We start from the raw sequence: 6000 nt of genomic DNA, 5'->3' as shown, positions 1-6000 counted from the left end.
GAAGGACATCAGTTTCATTTGGTATAAGCAACATTTACTCTAAATTATACGGTCTTGAATTATTGGACCAATGGCAGGTAGGGACCATCTATACAATTTGCAACCTCTTGCACAAGATGCAATAATGACATTTTCAAAGCTTTGGTAAGAATTTAATCCACTACTATTGATCATGGATGTTGAAATTATTGAAGTTGTTATATCATATATATTAATAGCTTCAACAATACATATAGAGGCTTTAACCTATATTAATATGGGTTAATCTCATATTTTGTTGTGTAAATCCTCTTTCACCATTCCTAGATATTTTTGTACAAGCAAGTTGCACAAGAACTAACAATGACTACTAGGAATTATATTACAGAAATATTAGTTTTGTTATTTTATTTTGATTTTTATGATTTTGATGTAGTCTCTTTAAATTGATTCCACAATGGAGATACTCATTTTTGGATACTTATTAAATGAGTTTCACGTATACACATGATTTATTTATAAATTTTTAATGTAGTACATAATAAGCACTCAATTCCTCCTATCCAACATCTAACACAAAATTCTTAAATGAGATCCACCGATCAATTATCAATAACTTTATATTATAATATATCAATTTTTAATATTAAAATAGTGTGGATCCCACTTAAGAATGAGAGTCTTAAGTGAGACCCTGAGTCTTATAAGACCCCCAATTTTTTTCTCCACAATGGAGTATCTGATAGGTACCGGGTCTTAAATGTTTAAGACCTCACCATTGGAGTTCCTACAAACTTTTTTTATTATTACTAGGTAAAAGACGGGCACTCGCGTGCTTATCTGATAGGTACCGAGTCTTGAATGTTTAAGACCTCACCATTGGAGTTCCTACAAACTTTTTTTATTATTACTAGGTAAAAGACGGGCATTCGCGTGCTTGTCTTTCCGCTCTTTTTATTGCATAAATTTTGAAAATTATGAACGGTACTATTTTGCAATGAAATTTTGATTTTGATTGAAAGTATAAATATAAATGATTGTTAATTTCAACTTATAACAAACCAAACTAACATCCTTCAACAAAACAAAAAAAACAAACCAAACGAACATTGTTTATCTATTTCAATGACACCAACTATACAACAAAAAAATATAATCTAAGTTCTTATTATTTTATTGTTACCAACAACAATCATTATTATAGAAAAAATTGTTTTAGGGTAATCTATACTATATATAAAGAAAACGACCCATTTCAGCACACTTTTGGGTTGGAATTTTCTTTCCAAAAATACCCTTAATTTTAAATACAAATAGCCAATTATAAAATAACACGTGGATTAATAATCAATGTCACTAATCGTCACCGTTAACTTTCTTTTACCACCTTTAACAACAGATCAAACTTACAAAAAGTTTAAAAATTATATTTGCATTCTTTATGTCTCTTCTCATGAATTCAAATCGATCCAGAATTTATCATAGTACCCTTTGATCACATCTCATCACCTCTAAAAAATTAGAAAGATCCAAGGCTCATGAACTTGATTAATACTTCTGAAGCACCATTGAATGAAATATCTTTAAGGTCCACTTCATGAATTGAATATCTTTCTGTTTTATCCTTCGAGCAATTTACTTTCCGCCAATATTACAATTCAAGCTTTGTTTTTACTTTTTTTTGTTAGAAAAATGAATGAATCAGAATTTGAGAAAATCAAAATTGAACAATAATCACTTATGAAAAAAAATAAACCAAAGTTTATGTTTTTTCCTGCTTTATTTCTCACGAGTCTATGATTTTTTTTAATTTTTTTTAAAACAAAAATAATAGCCGATGAGGATTGGGCTATAAATCCTCTAAAAAAATTAGTAACAAACGTGAGCAAAAAATATTGTTAAAGATTGGACTTTAAATCCTCTAAAAAAAGATTAGTAACAAACATGAGCAAAAAATAATGTTAAAGATTAGACTTTAAATCCTCTAATAAAAGATTAGTAACAAATGTGACCAAAAATAAAGATTAGTAACAAACTAAGCAAAAAATAATGTTAAAAATTGGACTTTAAATCCTCTGATAAAAATATTAATAACAAACGTGAGCAAATTTTCTAAAAAAGATTTGAGCAAAAAATAATGTCAAAGATTTGAGCAAAAAATAATAATTAATGTTAAAGATTTGAGCAAATATTAATGTTAAAGATTTGAGCAAAAAATAATGTTAAAGATTAGACTAAGCAAGATTTGTTAGCACTATATTAAATGGACAATAAATCATCTAAAAAAAGATTAGTAACAAACGTGAGCAAAAAATATTGTTAAAGATTAGACTTTAAATCCTCTAAAAAAATATTAGTAACAAACATGAGCAAAAATAATGTTAAATATTAGACTTTAAATCCTCTAATAAAAGATTAGTAACAAACGTGAGCAAAAAAAAATTAGTAACAAACATGAGAAAAAAATAACGTTAAAAATTGGACTTTAAATCCTCTGATAAAAATATTAGTAATAAACGTGAGCAAAATATTATGATTCAAAATCTTTTAGAAAAAGATTTGTTAGCACTATATTAAAAATATTAATAAGTAGGGTTCTCACAGTTCATAGTTCGTTCCTGCATTGTTTAGTTTTTCTCAACCTCTCTCCGCCCTCTGCATCAGAATTCAGAATTAACCTGTAAGTTTTATTTTTTCTTTCATGTTACAACTAATCAAAGTTGATTAATTTTATGGATTATTTGACTTTGCTGGTTTATAAGTGATTATGATTCAAATTATTTACGATTAATTTTAAGAATTATTTGACTTTGCTGGTTTATAATTGCTTATACAAACTATGATAGTGTGCTTTTTTTTTTTAATCTATAAGCACACCTTTGGGTTGGACTTTTCTTTCCAAAAATACCCTTAATTTTAAATACAAATAGCCAATTATAAAATAATACGTGGATTAGTAATCCATGTCACTAATCGTCACTGTTAACCCTCTTGTAACTCTGTTAACCAAAGATCAAACTCACAAAAAAACTAGCACAAAACAACAACTCATGTTACTTTTTTATCAGCCACTTTTATGTTGTACATCTGTGTTGTTCCCCTCAATACAACCGACAAAGATTGTCAAGTATTTTCATATCCCTCCCACAAAAAACAGTATTCCATATTATTTTATGGATATAAATTACTCATCCTTAGTCTTTGATCAATTGTAACAAACGTGAGTAAAAAATAATGGAAAAGATTGGACTTTAAATCCTTTAAAAAAAGATTAGTAACAAACGTGAGCAAAAAATAATGTTAAATATTGGAATTTAAATCCTCTAAAAAAATATTAGTAACAAACGTGAGAAAAAAATAATGTTAAAGATTGAACTTTAAATACTCTAAAAAAAAATATCAGTAACAAACGTGAGCAAAAAATAATGTTAAAGATTGAACTTTAAATCCCCTGGAAAAAAATATTAGTAACAAACGTGAGCAAAATATTATGTTAAAGATTGGACTCTAAATCCTCTAAAAAAATATTAGTAACAAATGTGAGCAAAAATTAATGTGAAAGGGCAGATCATTCTTAATGTCGGAATCTATCTTCCACGACATGTTTTCAGTCATAGTCAATTATATGTAGCTTTATCGAGAGAAGTTTCTCAAAATTCAACAAAAGTTCTCATTAATGAAGAGAAAATAGAAGGAGAAGATGGAGACTTTACGAAAAATGAAGTTTTTAAAGACATTCTTTTATCGCAATCATAACAATGTTTCTTTTACATAAAATGTCATTTATACATTTATGTTATGATGTTACTAATTACTATTAGAATAAACAATAAAAGATCATTATTTTTTATTTATTTTATATGCAGACAAACTAAAATATGTTGAGTTCATAAATAATTGTTATATAACTTTGACAATATATCAATAATTTTTATTAATGTTTAAAAATTTAAAAAATTTAATCAAAATTATACAAACAAACATAATAAAATAATCACATGCGTTAGCGCAGTAGAAAGAGCGGACAGACGGGCACGATAGTGCCCGTCTTTCCGCTAGTTGAGATAATGAAAAAGTCAGCCCAAAATCTTATATATTCTTGATCTAGTTTGTTACACTTTTAAAAGAATAAAGAAAAAAAATTTGACAAATATTCATATCGTGTTTGTTACACTTTTTTTTTTTATATTTTGAATCCAATCCCATCAATTATCTTTTTAAAAAAATAAAGGATAATGAAGAAAAAAAACTATATATCGTGGACAATAAAGACTGAGTTTGTTACACATTTTTTTTAATATTTAATTTTTCTCTTATCTATTTGTTATATGTGTTGTTTGTATTTAAAGTTGGGGGTAATTTGAGAAAGAGAAAAAGTCAGTCCAAAAAGGAAAAAAGAGACTATTTTCTTTGTATATAGTATAGATATGGAATGATTTTCGAAATACAAAAATTTAGTTATGTCATTAACCAATTACACTACTTCATTGAGAAAAGAATGTACACTATTAACCAGTTTTGAAATCTATGTACTTAGGTTATTTTAGAAAGATAAATGACATTTGTACAACCATTTTTAAATAATTTTTGTGACAATTTTCTCCCTTAGACTCACATTATATTTTTACTTGCTCTCTCTACTGCTTTGGTTTTTGTGTCAATACATCATTTTCTTTGTAAACCTATGATTGTCCATTAAGTTTCCATACAAATGGTTGTTCTTCAAATAACGCAACTCTTTTGGAAACTATGTAAAATAAGTGGTTAATGCTTTGCATTCTTATGGCTAAGGAAGAAGTCAAAGTGGTTATTGAAATTCATGTGTCAAAAGTGGTTAACAATGTACTCGCTCTTGTCACATTTTTTTTTTTTGGTGGTGGTCAGGGTTTGAACCCCGGACATTGCATATTTTATGCATTGTCCATATCAACTGAGCTAAGCTCACGAGGACCGCTCTTGTCACATTTATAAGCAAATACTCTTTTTTTAGATGCATCAAATAATTGATTTATTTGTATTATGTTATAGTATATATACATCAGTTATTCAATAAACATGAAAAAATAGTATTTACTTATAAATGTGATTAGAGGGGGTACATTTTTTTTTTGTAAATAAAGTAGTAAAATTTGTTAATGATACAACTCAAATTTTGTGTGGCAAAAATCCTACTCTATAATAATAATAATTATTATTATTTTTTAACAAAAAAGAAAAAAAAATCCAAAAAATATAAGCAATTGTTTGTTGTATTTATGGGGTTGAACTGTGTGGTGCAATGTTTTACAACTCGAGAGTTTACCTCAACTCGTTTTGTCTAGGTAAACTCGACACGTAAACTCGACTCGAGAACTCGTACGAGTTTACCTAAAACTAAAACTATATAAAATTTATTATATGCAAGACATATAGAAGCTAATATAATACTGTAAATAGGTCAATAGTGCAAAATATGACTTAATTACAAAGGCAAATTATACCAAACTACCATAATAAAACGTTATGCTCAACTTAGCATCAAAATATAAAAATTAACGCAAAAAATCATAAGTTTCATAAGTATTCCATCCATAAAACCATCCAAAAAAACAAGTTTCACAAGTTTAAAGTTGTTAATAAATGGGCCAGAAAAAAGGCCAATTTATTTTTTATTTTTTTAGATCTAAGCTCGTAAAACTCGGTAAACTCGGTCGAGTTTACATGAGTTTACTGAGTGTTAACTCGGTCAAACTCGTCAAACCTTCCGATTTTACCAGAAACCGAGTTTACCTCAGAGTTAACACGATTTTGGTACCTAAACACGTAAACTCGGTAAACTCGGAGTGTTAATGTAAGACCCGTAATTTAACTATGATTAAATCTAGGGCTTTATACTGGTTGAGCAATTTTACTATGTGAGATCTGGAATTGATTCACATATGTTGTTTTCTACTATGTATGATTGAGTATGATGTTCATAATGTTTGTTAAGCATGAATATGTTTTTGTGACTTGTGTTATGTGATATGTCAAGATTTTGTT

This window comes from Medicago sativa, chromosome 7 (assembly GCF_051527215.1).
Source record: "Medicago sativa cultivar Bolivia chromosome 7, Bolivia_mono, whole genome shotgun sequence".
Lineage (NCBI taxonomy): Eukaryota > Viridiplantae > Streptophyta > Magnoliopsida > Fabales > Fabaceae > Medicago > Medicago sativa.
This window is presented reverse-complemented; position numbering follows the sequence as displayed.